Below are 17,326 nucleotides of genomic sequence, written 5' to 3' on the forward strand. Positions count from 1 at the left end.
ACTCTCCAAGGATGGTTATGGGATCACCAACCCAGGTGGCCTTGTTAATTATGAGATTTGCCTTGTGCACTGTGGTATTGTGATTTATAATAAGAAATATGTTAGGTCTTTGCCCCCTTCCTGGCACAGGGCTTCTAAAACCCTAGGAATTTCAGAAGTATAGAGAGCTAAGAGGTATCTTTGTTATGTTAATTTCAAAAGTATAGAGAGCTACAGAGGTGTCTTTGTTATGTTATGTTATGTCTATGTTATGTTAATGCCTTTGGATTGAGCCTATCAATGGGGGCTGGTTCACCAGGAGATCCATCCCTGTGATTCGAGGGTTGGAACTTTCAGTTCCTCCCACTACCACTTTAGGGAAGACAGAGGGACTGAAGAATGAGTTCAATCAACAGCAGTCAATGATTTATTCAATCATGCCTATGTAATAAAGCCTCCAGAAAAACTTACCTGGTGTGGGGATTCAGATAGCTTCTGGGTTAGTGAACTCAGAGAGGGCATGGAAGCTGCATGCCCCTTTCCCCATACCTCGCCCTATGTATTCCTTCCATCTGGCTGTTCCTGAGTCATATCCTTTTATAATAACCAGTAATCTAGGAAGTGAAACGTTTCTCTGAGTTTTGTGAGCTGCTCTAGCAAATTAATTGAACCCAAAGAAAGGTTCTTGGGAACCTCTGATTTATAGCCAGTCAGTAAAAAGCACATGTAACAATCTGGGCTTGTGACTGGCATCTGAAGTGATTGGGGTGGGGAGGGGAGCAGTTCTGTAAGACTGAGCCCTTAATCTGGGAATCTGATGCTATCTCCAGGTACATGGTGTGAGAACTGAGTTGAATCATAGGGACACCCAGTTGGTACTGGACACTTGCTGGTGTAAGGGAAAAAAAACCCACACACTGGCATTCATATCCAAATATTATACACTCTTGTCATCAAAAATCTATGTCGCTGATGGTTACAGTTCAGTCACCTCTCCATCAGCTGACATGGGCATAAACTGACCTCAAGCATTTGGGTAATCAGGGCTCTGAAGTCTGAAACTCCCTTATTCCAAAAAGCAAATGAACTAATAGCTACAGTAGGGCATTTGGGTTAGAATCCTTAGTATCTAGGTGATTGAAGCACAATGCCTAACTCTTGGGAACTCAGTATAATTGTTCTGGAGTCAGACTACATGGGTTTAAATCTTGGGCTGTGTAATCTCAGATAAATTATTTATAAGCTCTCTGAGGCTGTTTCCTCATCTATAAAATGGGAAAGATAGTTTTACTTATCTGTTAAAATGATGGAGAAGAAATTATGTAAGTCATACATTCAATAATAGTCAATGAAGACTTTCTATATGCTAGTCAGCTCTGGTGGTGACAAGACAGACAATATCCCTGTTCTCATGGAGCTCTCATTGGAGTGGGAGGGAGGAGATGATACACAGATAATTAAAATAACAAAATAACATCAAGCAATGATCAAACTATAGCTGCTTTGACACAGAAGAGGAAGTTTGAACAGAGAGGTGAATAATGGTTGAGCAGGGGGAACAGCAAGTGCAAAGGACCTGAGGTGAAACAGAGTTTGGCATGACTGTAAAAGACAATAAAAGGACAGTGTGTCTGGACATACTAAGCAAAGGGTAGAGCAGTGTAAGAGGTAGTCAAGGGCTGGATCCTGGGAAGCCTCTTTACTCTTGCTGGCACTTTGGATTTTACTCAACTTAAAAAGAAAAGACATTAGTGGAGGTTTTTAAACAGAAGTTCTTACCTAAGTGCCATCTATTCTAAAATTCATATGCAAGATTTGGTTTAATCAGGTATGGTAAGACACACAGACATGGAAATGACTGTCATAAAGGAAGTTTATACTCACAGATCCCTAGAAATAAAAGGCATGTCATGCAGGGCCACATGAGGAAACAGCAGAGGAAGTCAGGAGGCAGAGGTGGGAGAGGGCAAAGCCCAGATCCTGTGTGGGAATTCTCACAGGAAGAAATGGGTCAGGCAGGGTAGGTACAGTGAATAACTTTGGATTGGATAGTTTAAGTAATTTCAATAGGTTCTGGGCTGTAAGAGTGGTCCCTAGTTGTCTAGTACCTGGCCCTGGGGTGACTTAGGGCAGGGGGAACATTGGCTGGTATGTAAAGAGTTTGATAAAGGAGATGGTTGGGAGTGTGGGCTCTGAATTAGTTGGTTTGCCTAGCAAAAGTGTGCCTGAACAGAGTTGTTTGCTGTCTCTAGGAATTAGCAAGCCCTGGGAGGGACAGTCTCTCTAGAATCCAGGCCCCAAGTGCGAGGACATCAAGAATACACAAAATCAAAATAAGAAAATACAATCAACATGCTATCACATAACAAGCTTTCCATAAATGATATCTATTAGTATTACCTCTAAGATGAGGGCAATGAAAATTTCTGGTAATTATACAGTTATTCAAGGTATACAAGGAACTGAAAATGTAGGAAGTCCTTAAGAGTTTTATTTCTAATAAAAGTGGTGAGAGTGGACATCCTTGTTTTGTTTCTGAGCTTTTCCCCTAAGGTCAAGAACAAGATAATGATGTCCACTCTAACCACTTTTACCTAACTTGGTACTGGAAGTCCTAGCCACAGCAATCAGACAACAAAAAGAAATAAAAGAATCCAAATTGGTAAGAAAGAAGTAAAACTTTCACTATTTGCAGATGGCATGATACTATTAATAGATAACCCAAAAGACTCCACAAAAAACTGACAGAACTGATAAACAAATTCAATAAAGTTGCAAGCTACAAAATCAACATACAGAAATCTACTGCATTTCTATACACCAATTATGAAGCGGCAGAAAGAGAAATTAAGTAATCAGTCTCATTTACAATTGCACCCAAACCCGGGGTGCCTGGGTGGCTCAGTCGGTTGAGCGTCCGACTTCAGCTCAGGTCATGATCTCACAGCCTGTGAGTTCAAGCCCTGCGTCGGGCTCTGTGCCGACAGTTCAGAGCCTTGAGCCTGCTTCTGCTTCTGTGTCTCCCTCTCTCTCTGCCCCTAACCCACTCACATTCTGTCTCTGTCTCTCTCAAAAATAAATAAACATTAAAGAAAATTAAAAAAAAAAAAATTGCACCCAAACCTGTAAGACATCCAAGAACAGACTTAACCAAAGAGGTGAAAGACCTGTACTGTGAAAACTATAAAACACTGATGAAAGAAATTGAAGATGACACAGAGAAATGGAAAGACATCCCAAGCTCATGGATTGGAAGAACAAATATTGTTAAAATGTCTATACTACCCAAAGCAATCTACATATTTAATGTAATCCCTACCAAAATATCAGCAGCATTTCTCACGGAACTAGAACAAATAATACTAAAATTTGTATGGAAACACAAACAACTCCCAAATAGCCGAAACAATCTTGAAAAAGAAAAGCAAAGCTGGAGGCATCACAATTCCAGACTTCAAGTTATAGTACAAAACTGTAGTAATCAAAACAGAATGGTAATAGAACAAAAATAGACACATACATCAATAGAACAGAATAGAAAACCCAGAAATAAACCCATAATTATATGATCAGCTAATCTTCAAGAAAGAGGGAAAGAATATCCAACAGGAAAAAGACAGTCTCTTCAACAAATGGTGTTGGGAAAACTGGACAGCAACATGACAAAGAATGAAACTAAACCACTTTCTTGCACCATACCCAAAAATAAGCTCAAAGATTAAATGGATTAAAGATTATAAATGTGAGGCCTGAAACCATAAAAATCTTAGAAAAGAACACAGGCAGTAACCTTTATGACATGGACTACAGCAATTTCTTTCTCCTGAAGCAAGGGAAACAAAAGCAAAAATAAACTATCAATAAGACTATATCAAAGTAAACAGCTTCTGCACAGCAAAGGAAATAATCAACAAAACTAAAAGGCAACCTACAGAATGGAAGAAGATATTTGCAAATGACATCCAATAAAGGGCTAGTATTCAAAATATATAAAGAACTTATAAAAGTCAACACCCCCCAAAAAAACAAATTATCTGATTTTAAAATAGAAGACATGAACAGACATTTCTCCAAAAAAAAGACATACAGATGGCCAACAGACACAAGATGTTCAACATCACTTATCATTAGGGAAATGCAAATCAAAACTACGATGAGACATCACCTCACACCTGTCAGAATGGCTAAAATCAACAACACAAGAAGCAACTGGTTTTGGTGAAAAGGTGAAGAAAGGGAAACCCTCTTGCAGTGTTGGTGGGAATGCAAACTGGTGCAGCCACTGTAGAAAACAGTATGGAGGCTCCTCAAAAAGTTAAAAATAGAACTACCTTATGATCCAGCAATCGCACTACTGGGTATTTATCCAAACAATATAAGAACACTAATTCAAAGGGATACATGCACTCCTATATTTATAGCACCATTATTTATAATACCCCAGATATGGAAGCAACCCAAGTGGCCATTATTGATGAATGGATAAAGAAGATATAATGAAATATTATTCAGCCATAAAAAAGACTGAAATCTTGCCATTTGCAACAATCTAGATGGAGCTAGAGTATAATGGTAAGTGAAATAAGTCAGTCAGAGAAAGACAAATACCATATGATTTCATTCATATGTGGAATTTAAGAAACAAAACAAAGAGAAAAAAATAAGAGAGAGAAATCAAGAAACGGACTCTTTAAATACACAGAACAAACTGATGGTTACCAGAGGGGAGATGGGCAGGGAGATGGGTTAATTAGGTGATAGGACTTAAGGAGTGCACTTGTGATGAGCACAGGGTGATAAATGGAAGTGCTGTATCACTATATCATACACCTGAAACTAATATAACACTCTGTTAACCAACTGGAATTAAAATAAAAACTTAAAATTTTAAAAAAGGAAAAAGAAATAAAGCAAACTATATAAAAAAGTTTTATTTCTTTCCCCTTCCTGCTATAACATTTTGACCTCAGTGCTACATTTAGACCAGAAAATACCCCATAGCATATGGATTCTGACCTGTATTTTAAACTAGAACAAACTTCCCATCCACCCTCCAAAATGCAAGCCAGCCCTGGCAACTGATGGATGGATTGATTGATTGATTGATTGATTAAATAAATAAATATGTATTCACCATTGGAAATGTTGCCACCATGATTAAACCTCCCAACAGTCACTTTAAAAGCAGCCATGACAAAGAATAAGGGAAAAAGAGTAAATGTATTGCAGGTATCCTATGGACCAAGCACTATGTAAGGCATATACACCATTGCAGTATATTTCCCCCAAATATAGTTACAGGAGATGCTATGTCTAAATGCTGTGCACCCCCACCCCCACCCCCACACACACTAAATTCATATGTTGAAATCCTAACCCCCAAAGGTGATAGTGTTAGGAGGTGGGGCTTTTGGGAGGTGATGAGGTCATGAGGGTGGAGCCTCATGAATGGGATTCATGCCCTGATAAAAGAGACCTCACACAGCTCCCTACCCCTTCCACCATGTGAGGACTCAGTGAGAATACTCTGGCTATGAACCAGGAAGTAACCCCTCACCAGCCACTATATTGAATCTGCTGGCTCTGCCATCTTAGACTTCCCAGCCTCCAGAACTATAGAAATAAATGTATGTGGTTTATAAGCTACCCACTCTGAGGTATTCTGTTATAGCAGCCTGAACAGACTAGGACAAGAGACCATGGAGAATATAATTTTAAGGGTTCCTAGACCCAGTATTAAATAACATTGGAACACATGGTGAGCAGTTCATCCCTCACCCATCTTTCTAATTACACCAAGGGAAAGTCTCAAGTGGGTGCTAGCATGTCTTTAACACTTCTCTACCACTTGCTAATCTCTCCTTTCAACAAAAAATGAACAAGCCTTAGACTCAGAGCCGTGGCAGGCTACAGTACTGGCTAGAATTTTAGTGACTATTTTTTTTTTTACTCCATGATTCTTTAAATGGTTTCCTTTTTTAAAGAACGAGAAACTAGTCTGCTTATACATGATAAAAATTAATTTTAAAATAAAGTTTAAATACCTACTTAAAAAGCAATATCATGTTAATAATAGTACATGTGGCAAAAATCATACACACAGTACTCAAATGGCTAAATTTCAGGAAGTGCTGACTTACTTCTTTTATCCTAATAGCAACCCTGTGAGGTAGATGCCATTTTTATCTCTAGTTTACATGTTGGAGTCTGTGACGCAGATAGGAAAAGTGAGGCAGCCAAAGTCAGATAGGCCTCTTCAACCCAATTCTACCTAGCTGCAAAATTTGAAATCTCACCACGCTGACTGATCACAGTGTTTGTTATCAGAATCAGAAGTTGTCAACTTAGGAAAACCTCCGATGCATCTCTTAGGAAGGCTCCAGGGGTGCCTGGGTGGCTCAGTCAGCTCAGATCAGGAGCTCAAAGTTGTGAGATCAAGCCCCGCATCGGGCTCCACACTGAGCTTAAGATTCTCTCTCTCCCTCTCCCTCTGCCACTCCCCTGTGCATGCATGCACACACACTCTCTCTCTCTCACTCTCTCAGAAAAAAATTTAAAAAAATAAAAAGTTCCAGTGAGTGCTGGCTTTAGAAATTAGCTTCCAGGTGTATGGCTAACCCTCACCTGCAAATGCTTGGGCAAGCACTAAATTCTCTCTCCAAATCTCCAGCAGCTTCTCTTCTCACAGCATCAGCTATAGAGAGGCAGAGTGGTACTAGAACCCAATGTTGCACTGTTAATTGGTCTCTTAGGTCAGTAATGTGGAGTCCCCGGGATGACAGTGCTGTTCCAGGGAAGACAGCATCTGGTGCTCAGGTATTCAGGACATTCTGAAACTTTCCTGATCAGGACAGTTCACTCCTCTGCCCCTACCTAGTGTGGCCCAGCCACTAGATTGCCTATCTGCTGGCCTTTCTAGCTGCTCTGCTTCTGTCTTCGTTGCTGCTTGGCAGAACCCGCCTTATCTGTACATTGATGAGTCATGCTTTCTGTACATTTCAATGTTTTATCCCTGCAGGGAAGATTCTGGTAAGTACCTTCACTCTCACTGCTCTTAATACTCCATGCTTCCCTGTTAGGACTATTTCTGAGGCTCTTAAAGAAAATTGAACTTTTCAGCAGTTGGAGTGCAGTGGCTGAAAAAAAAAAAAAAAAAAAGGCTCCAGGATGGGGGGAATGTTCTTGTGATAACCTGGCTAGAAAGAATATTCAAACCTTCTCTCATCTACTAGTTTGACAACTTGACCATCTATTCTAGGTGTTATATAGTATATGAGAATTCTTGGCCTCTGAATGTATACAAATCAGAAGAAACTCATATAACCCACAGACAGGATTTCAACAACAAGTTACTGTTCATGCCTCTTCTGGAGCCAGTTGTCAATTATGCTGGGAGTGGCATGATACTAAGTGTTGTCAAAACTGCCTTTGTGTTCCAGCTGTGATATCAATGCAGTGTGTGACCATGGGCGCCTCACTTAACTTCCCTGGACCTCAATTCTCTCATCTGTAAAATATAGGAATTGGACAGAATCATCTCTGTGGGTATCACAATCCTCAAACACTAGGTAATCATGTGGGCACTGTGCTTGCTGTCTCCAGGCCATGGATTTCCCATGTGTAAAATGAGCTAATTAAGCTCTGACCACTTCACACAGATAATGATGAGGATTAAAATAAAATGGTGTACACAGCTATATTTGTTAAAAGTAAATTTCCATCAGTTTTGAAGTGTTACTGTAATGACAACAAAGATCACTGGTTGATCGACGCATGCCCTTGAGTTGCTAGGAACAAAATCCTTCTTTAACTTAAACAAATGGGAGGGTTTTTTTCTGTTTTCGTTTTTGTTTTTGTTTTTGTTTTCTACAAAGCCTTACCTAGACTATCTTTATGTTTTTTGGATTTTTAAAAATTGTAATAAGAACATTTAACATAAGATCTACCCTTTTAACAAGATTTTAAGTGTGTAATGCAATATTGTTAACTATAGGCATGATGTTAACGGTAAGATTTTGAGAACGTATTCATCTTGCATAACTAAAACTTTATGCCCCTTGAGTAGCAACTCTACATTCCCCCTCCTCCAGCCCCTGGCAATCACCATTCTACTCTCTGCTTCCATGAGTGGGCTATTTTAGATACTTCATGTAAGTAGAATCATGTAGTATTTGTCTTTCTATAATTGGCTTATATCACTCAGCATATTATCCTCAAGGCTTACCCATGTTGTCACATTAGGCAGAATTTCCTTCTTTTCTAAGGCTGAATAATATTCCATTGTATGTATATACATTTTCTTTGTCCATTCACCCATGATTGGACATTCAGGCTGTGGCCACATCTTAATGATTATGAATAATGCTGCTATGAACTTGGGAGTTACGAGGTACTCAAGGGCTCACAGGGAAACCGGGAGCCATAGATTTGAGAATGGGCAGGAAACAAGAACCACAACAATGGCTCCAGAGCAGTAGAATCTTGCCAGACAGTCCTCATAGGACAAATGAAATCCAAACTCTTCTCCTGCCCTTGTTTCACTCATTCAAGATTCTGACCCCAGAAGACAGAATCTACTGGCCAAGTTTAGAACACCTGCCTTCCCACCCATGACAGTCCTGAGCCAGAGGATCTGGCCCCTTCTGTTTCTGTAAATGAGTAGCAGACACCAGAATTCGCTGAGACCACACCAGGTAGAGAGGATCACTCTCCAAAAGGAAATCAAAACTGCGAGGAAGGGGAATAAGATTCTGCACAGCTCCTGAACATGAAATAATGACCACCCAGAGATTACTTAAATGCTTAAATAATCACAGTATGTCACCCACCAGTATGACTTATTTTTTTTTACTTTTCAACATTACATGTTCCCCTGCCTGATAGGAGACAGGTAGTTTGGTTAGAGTGGTTTTATTTCTTTCCTCCATATCCTCTCTCTTTCCTTTTCCACCCCTACCCCCACCCCTGTTCTTTCTGTCCCTCTCCTCCTCTTTTCTCTTCCCCAACTCACTCCTGTCCGGTAAGGTGATAGGAGCAAAGGCTTAAAGGATACTTACGAGTCTCCTGGGTCTCTGAACCAAAGAGAAAAGACTGTTTTCCTCATGCTTCAACCTCCTGGTCAATTACCCCTCCTTCAATCTGCCACATGGGTGCGTACACATAAGACACAGATACACGCCCCAACCCTTGCTTCCCTCTTCCTCTCAGGCAGAGGCCCTGTTTCCTTCACCTCATCCTCTGTCATTCCTCACCTCCTGATGAAATTTGCCCACGTGCAATTTGGACCCTTTCTTCCCCCACCAGGCTGCAGGGTTGAGAAAGAGGCATGCAACTGTGGAAATAATTCTCTTCCTGCTCTGTGGCAATCACTGACCACCTCAACAGGTCAGTGACAAGCAACAAAAGACTTTATCCAAATTCTATCAGAATTGGCATGCCCCTCAAAGAACTGTAGTGAATGGTTGTTACAGAGAGCACTGGAATGGATGGATTCTTAGCAGCTCACCAAGACGCCCTCAACCACAAGCCATGCGTGTGCAGTAAAACAAACACAGCAGAGAAACGCAATGCTACAGTTCTTATTGGAAAGCAAACAAGAGCCTGCAGACAAAGACAAACCAGTAAAAGCTCTAGTAAAGCTGGCCAAGGTCAGTGGAGAACCAGGAACATCAGGGGAAATGTCAGGTACTATTTTGACAGCCTAATAGCAAGGAAGGAATGGTCTTCTGCAACAACTCCCAAGGCTGAATTTGTCAAGAACTGCAATACCACCAGAAGGTGCTGGTTTTGACAATAGCTTGTAATAACCTACATGCCCAAGACAAAGTACACAAGATATTTTTTCCTATATTTTACTATGAAAATTTTCAAGGATACATAAAAACTGAAAGAAGTTTATAGTTAAAACTCATATACCCATGACCTAGATTCTACTATTAATATTTCCCTGGGTTAACACATATTTATCCATTCTTTTATCTACTCATCAATCCATCTGACTTTTTGATACACTTCACAGTTAGTGGCATGCAATGGTACATGTTACCTCAGAGCTTCAGCATGCAGTATTTGCTTAGGGCACATGCAGAAGATATTTCTGATATAAAAAATAAAACACAGGGATTAGGGAGAGGGAAGGATGAATGCATGAGGCACAGAGGATTTTTAGGGCAGTGAAAATACTCTTTATGACACTGTAATAGAGGACCCTTGTTCTTATACATTTGTCCAAACCCACAGAATGTACAATACCAAGAGTAAACCCTATTGTAAATTATGGGTTCTGGGTGATAATGATGTGTACATCCATTGTGACAAATGTACCAGTCTGCTGGGGGACATGGATAATGAGGGCCTGTGTATGTGTGTAGCCAGAGGTTTTATGGGAAATCTCTATACTTCCTGCTTGATTTTGCCATTAATCTAAAAATGCTCTTTAAAAAGTCTATTTTTTCTTTTTATAAATAAAGTCTATTTTTTAATTAAATAGATGATTGAAAATTAAATAAAACCTATGACTTATCTCTAACAGAGGATCGGCAAACTGGCATCCCAAGGGCTGAACTTGGCTTGCAGACATGTGTTGGTTTTCCCTGCCCAGAATCTATTCTCATTCCTCCTGTTACAGAATCCCAAGCTTCTTTTGAATAAATGATCCACCTCCTCTCATAATCCATGTGTTTTGGGAAGAACGGATTGCTTCTCTTGGCTCTATCACCAGGCCCATGAGCCCTACCTGGCCAATCAATGCAGTGCTGATTGGCTACAGAAATCCAATTCAAATGGTGAGTTGAGTTGAGATGGGCACATGGATCCCATTGGTCCATTGAGAGCCTTCCCGAAGACCCTCACTGAAATTCTCTTTCAGTTCAGGTTACTAATCCAATAGGATAAATCTAGGGATGCTGGTGTGCTGGTGTCCACCTTTTTTAAGATGTTGTAAGAAGCTGCTTAAAAATGCAGCTAATCCAAAGCAAAGCAGAGCCCATAGGTAGAAAGGTACAGGTAATTTATGCTCCTGGATCTAGCCAGGCCTAAAGTCCAGAAAACCGTATTTTTCAGTTATAAGAGTTAATACATTCCTTTTAAAAAACTAAATAGTTCAGGTCGATTAAACATCTGACTTTGTGGCTCAGATCATGATCTCACAGTTCATGAGTTCGTGCCCTGCACTGGGCTCTCTGCGGTCAGAAAAGAGCCTGCTTTGGATCCTCTGTCCCCTTCTCTTTCTGCCGCTCCCCTGCTCGTTCTCTCTCTCTCTCTCTCTCTCACTCTCTAAAAATAAACAAATAAGCTTTTAAAAAAGAAAAAATAGCTTGAGCTCTTTTTCTATTCATTTCAATAAAAATAATCCTGGCGAATAGTTACTATGGGTTTCACACCCAAGTCTGGGTTCAAGTTCTTGACTGTTAAGTTACGCTACAGTTAGGTCATGCACTGAAAATTCAAAGAGGAGGGAAACTTACCCTGCCCAGTAGGTGATGTGAATCCAGAAAGCACAGGTAACAAGTAACCCTCTAGTGGGAACACAATGTGGTAAGTGGTATAGAAGATAGATCTCAGTGTCAGGGAGGTGCTGGGGGACTTGGAAAAGCTTGGAGGACAAGGTGACCCTTAAAACGAGCCTTGTAGGGGCCCCTGGGTGGCTCATTCAGTTGAACATCCGACTTCACCTCAGGTCACGATCTCACACTTCATGGGTTTGAGACCTACATAGGGCTCTGTGCTGACAGCTCAGAGCCTGGAGCCTGGACCCTGTTTCAGATTCTGTGTCTCCTTCTCTCTCTGCTCCTCCCCGACTTGTTCATTCTCTCTTTCTCTCTCTCTCTCTCTCTCTCTCTCTCTCTCTCTCTCTCTCTCAAAAATAAATAAATAAACATTAACATAAAAATTAAAAAAAAAAAAGAGGAGGCTTGTAAAGTCAGGAGAAAACAGAGCACAAGTTGCACTCTTATGGGAGGCAGGGAACAGAGCGGGTCAGCAGAGTGGTCTTAGGGAGCTCCAAGCCCTTTTCACCAACCTTCTGAACCAAAACAATCTCAGTCATAATCTGTGTGTGTGTCCCTCTATCAATCTGTCTATTCATCTGTCTTCTCTGTGTCTCTCTCCACATCTCTGTGTCTCTCTCCACATCTCTGTCTCTCTTTTTCTTTTCTTTTTTTTAAATTTTTTTAATGTTTACTTATTTTTGAGAGAGACAGAGATGGAGCAGGGGAGGGGCACAGAGAGACAAACACACAATCCAAAGCAGGCTCCAGGCTCCAAGCTGTCAGCACAGAGCCCAACGCAGGGCTCAAACTCATGAACTGTGAGATTATGACCTGAGCCAAAGTCAGATGCCCAACCAACTGAGCCACCCTGGCACCCCTCTTTTTCTTTTCCTGTCTCTCACTGTGTGTCTCTCTCTACGTTTCTCTCTCTGTATCCCTCTCTCTCTCTCCCTCCCCTTCTTTCTCTCTCCTCTCTTCATGCACTCACTCGCCTACCTTCTGGGATGCAGTCCACCCCATCATCAATACCGCCCTAGTCTAAGCCACCATCATTTCTCACATGTCCAACTTGGCAGCCTCATAACTTGTCTTCCCACCTCCATTCTTGCCTTGCTTCCATCAATTGTCCACCTCTCTGACAAAGCAAATATTTTAAAATGAAAATCTAATCATGGTACTCCCCTGCTTAAAACCATGGATAAAGAAAGAACTCCTCAACACAGCCTACAAGACCCTTCCCATTCTCCAACCACATCCAGCTCCACGTATCCACCCCACTCACTGCACCCCAGCTTCCCTGGTCTTCCAGTTCTTCAAAGAGTCCTTCTCTATCCCATCCTAGAGCCTTTGAATTTGAAATCTCCTTGAAATGCTCCTCTCACCCCCAGCCCCACATCCCTTTACCTAATTAACACTTAGTCGTCTTTTACTTCTTATCTCAGATTCAAATATCACTTCCTAAGAGAAGCCTTCCCTGATTGCCAGACCACATCAGATCTCACTGGTACATGTTCTCTCATTTGTTTGACTTTTTCTTTATAGCACTTATCCAAGTTTAGAAATGTGTGTATGTGTGTGTATTTGATGGATTGATTCATGCCTGTGTCTTGTACTTAAGACCCAGGAAATCAGAGACCACGTCAACTTCTTAAAATAACTTCATACCCAGAATTCAGTACAGTGGCTAGTACACACTTCCATTTTGTTACAGTCCCCACCACTCCCTGTTGCATTCCCAACTCCAAGTTGTGTTAGTTACAATTTATGTTGTTTGTGCTACTGTTTCCCTAGAAAAAAGAATTATTCCTTTAGACTACTGCCTCTATTAAAGGGTAGAGAAATGGAGGCTAGACCCAGAGGGCCAAGTGTTTCCAGGAAAATGGGAGACTGCATTTTTCTTTATGGAAGTAGAAAATGTACAATAAATAGTTCTGTCTCACTTATGTTTATTTCCTGTCCAGGCTCGTAGGCATTTGAATTTTCAACACCTTCCCCTAACATTATTCATATATTTCTATTACTTATTTATTTATTTAAGGTATCTGACTCTTGATCTCAGCTCAGGTCATGATTTTGCAGTTTCGTGAGTTTAAGCCCCACATCAGGCTCTGTATTGGCAGCATGGACACTGCTTGGCATTCTCTCTCTCTCCTCTCTCTCTGCCCCTACCCCACTCATGCTGTCTCTCTTTCTCAAAATAAATAAATATAATTAAAAATTTTAAGATTTATTTCTGAACACCCACTTGGCACTAGGTATGTTCTTGGCACTGAGGATACAGCAGATATGGCAAATGAAGTCCCTGCCCTCAAGTCATAGTGCCTGAATTACAGTGTGACAGTTTCCTGTTGTATACCTGTCCTTCCACTAAGCAGAAGTGGTTCCAACACCAGCTCTGGAGCCAGACAGCCTTGGACCTAATCCCAGCCAGGTGGCCTTGAGCAACTTACCAAACCTATCTAAACCTTGGTTTCCTCACCTGTAAAATTGAGCTAATAGTGTTATTGTGTGCATGTAATGAGTTAAGACACAGCTGTCTCATCATAAACCCCCATATCTTTTATTTCCTACCTCTGTACCTTACGCAGGACTGGCTTCATGGGTAATGTGACCTGTGCAGCCACACAGAGCCCCATACTCAAAAGGGCTCTCCACTTGGTTTAATGCTCTGCTGTTGCTGCCCCCCAAATTCTTAATTTTTGAACAAGGGGCCCTGTATTTTTATTTTCGTATCAGGCCCTGCAATGATGCAGCCAGTCCTGATCAATACACATTAAATGCTCAGTAAATGTCTGTTGAGAGAATGAATAAGTGAGTGAATTTAGCCAACCACAGTTGATCCTCAAGAACGCCATTATCTTACAGAGCCAGTCAAGTGGCTCAGCCCCTGAGCAAAATTCAACAAACTTCGTTGTTGACTCATCCTGTCCCTTCCCTGTTACTAAAAGCCTGACCCAGGACCTTAAATTTCTTCTCATCTAACCCACCCATTTCCTGGGAAACTTTGACCTTGACAGGCTGCCAGAGTTCTCAATGGAGCCAGCAGTGAACCCCATCCCATTCTCCATTCTCCAGATCAGAGTCTGCACGGTTTCTACCTCTCTACTCCCTCTCTTCCTGCTCAGCATCCCTGGAATAAGATGCACCTGGTTTCCTTCATCCCATTTTACAGATGGGGAAATAGAGGCTCAGTAAAAATAAGGTCCATCAAGATTCTCCATGCAGCCCTGCTCCTTTGCCTAGCCAAGTTTCTAGTTTTATAGTTTCTAACAAGATCCCCAGAACCAAATCACACAAATTATTTTTATAGTGGCTAATCAGACTTGATAATTACATGCTAAATCTGAGACTGAGCCCCACAACCCTAACAGTATCCCATGTTCTGACACTCTGGCCTGCAAAGACAAGCAAAGATAAACTCATCTCCCCATGCCCTGCCTGCCCTAAGTCAGCAGGTGCTGGGGCCTTTCATTCTCTCAATGTTTAATGAGAATCTGCAACATGCAGGCACCATGTAGAAGCTGGTGATGCAACTGTGAACAAAACAGACAAAAGTCCCTGATTCTCTAAGAGGGGAAACAGATAAGAAACAAACTAATTCAATAAACTGTATATGGTATGACCATGGTACTAAGCACGGTGGAGAAAAATTAAGCAGGGGAGGAGCAGAGGAAGTGAGCATTTGGGAGGGTAGGAGTGGAGATTTCAATTTTAAATAGGACTGATTGGGAAAGACTTGAAGAAAGTGAAGAAGCTGGTTAATACAGCTTTCTGGAGAAAGAGCATTGCAGGCAGAAGGAACAGACAGTGCAAAGCCCTGAGGCATTATCCCTGACTCATAATGTTGAGAGATACCTGAATAGACTGGAGCACTTAGCCAAACCATACACACTCCCCCTCCCAGCCCCAGCTTCTCATCTCAGTTTTGCTGCCTATAGACAAATCTAATCTATAGGGTTTTGAACCACTAGGTATTGAATTTCTGCAATGGTACTACTTTCTTTATCAACACAGTGGGGTTTTCATTTTGTTTTTGTTTGGGGTAGTCACATTTAAATGAAAGAGTTCACAACAAAATTTCAATATCCACCTTGGCTTGAGATATCAGACCTGTGTTCACTGGGCCCACATGACTCTTTGTAATAATCTGTCCCTTCAGGGGGCATAAGCCCCCCTATTCACCACAAACCCAGCCAGAATGCCTCCCTTATGCAGAATGCCTGGCCCTGAATGCATTGTGGTTTACCACCAGCCCCACCCCCAACGCCTGCCTTGGAAAGCCCCTAACAATGATGGAGATTGGACACATGCTCCTTGCTGGGCATGAGGAGCAGGGGTCTCCTCCATCTTGGGAGACTGAAAGAGGCTGGGGAGATCCCTGTCAATTCCTTCTCCCCAGGAATAGATAGATGTGAGTGGGGAGGGGCTGGGAAGCCAAGAGAGAGGTCTAAGGCTTCTCTGAGCTCAACACATGCTCTTGCATTGACCCCCTGGAAATGCTTCTCCTCCTATTTCTGCAGAACCTAATTCTCACACATGCTGTCTTGAGCCCTGATTTCTCCCCCTGCCCAAATCTGTTGTGGCCTCTAGAAGAGCTACACTAGGAACTCTCCACCCTCCTACACTCAAGAAAAAGGGGGGTGTCTATGCGCCAAAAATTTCCAAGATTGCCTAGGTCCCACCTGTTTACCTCTCCTCTCCTATGCTTCACTCAACTTTCAAACTAGACCACCCTCAAATGACACCCACGTGAATTTGTATGTGTTTGAGTTGTCACGTGAGTGTGGTCTTTGTGCATGTTGATTAGGGTGCTCCTATGTTTTCACGTGTCTTGCTGAGGGATGAAAGGGCCTCCGCGTGCCTGTGAGTGTGTGTGTGTGTGTGTGTGTGTGTGTGCGCGCGCGCGCCCGCATAACCGGGTATTGTGTGTCTTTGTGTGAGCGTGGGTGAGTCTGTGTGTGAGTGGTTGCAACATCTTTACTCCCGACAGAAGGTCTTTGCGGCACACTTCTCTCAGCCAGCCTGCATCCTCTTCAAAGGCACTCCAGCTCAGGGACAGTCCACCTCTGGCCTTCTCCAGAATCAACACACGCATTGAGACGCACGCACACTTCCTTTCAAGCACTGTTCCTTTGGCCCAAGAGTACCGACAAACCTTGAGCATCCTCGCTCCGACAGCCTCCTCCCCACCCCCCAACCCCACCCTCCGATGCCCTGGCTGAAGGATCCTCTACATGGAGATGGACTCAGAGCACTAGCAACGGGGAAGAAAAGTGACTGGGAGGAGAATCGAGCAAGGCAAACTGAGGACACGCTGAAGGAGTACGGAGCCAGAGCCGCTGCGGGGAAGCAGGTCCCACCCACACCACGCCCCTCCCGCAGAGGGATAGCTTGTTCCCACCCCGGTCTTCCTCTGGGGCTTCCAGGTCTCACTCTTCTCCTCAAACTGGAGCTGTGAGAGGCAGCTGGGACCCCCTCCTCCCATGCATCCCCCTCGCCACACCATCCGCGTCCAGGCAGCTGCTGATTGGCTGCGGGGAGCAGCGCCCCAGCTCCCCGTCTCCGAGGCGGGAGCCGAGCGGGTCCGAGGTGGGAGGCGCACGAACCGGCTCTGGGAGCCCCTCCCAAGTCCCTGTGCCCAGCGCCCTGTGCCCTACGCGACGGCCGTGCCAGGACTCCAGGAGGGCAGGTGTAGAGGGAGCAAAGGGGACCACGGCCAAAGGTAGAAGCAAGTCCTGCAGAAAGAAAGGCGCTGCTGCTCCGGCTGCTGCCTCCGCCACTGCCGCCACCACCGAACCAGCGTCCAGAGCGGGGCTGGCAGGCCAGGCACGGAGACGAGAGGAGCGAGGGGCGAGCTC

The sequence above is a fragment of the Lynx rufus genome, unplaced genomic scaffold (assembly GCF_022079265.1).
Source record: "Lynx rufus isolate CCGP_SWC_20201006 ecotype Redwood Valley unplaced genomic scaffold, mLynRuf1.p SCAF_23, whole genome shotgun sequence".
Lineage (NCBI taxonomy): Eukaryota > Metazoa > Chordata > Mammalia > Carnivora > Felidae > Lynx > Lynx rufus.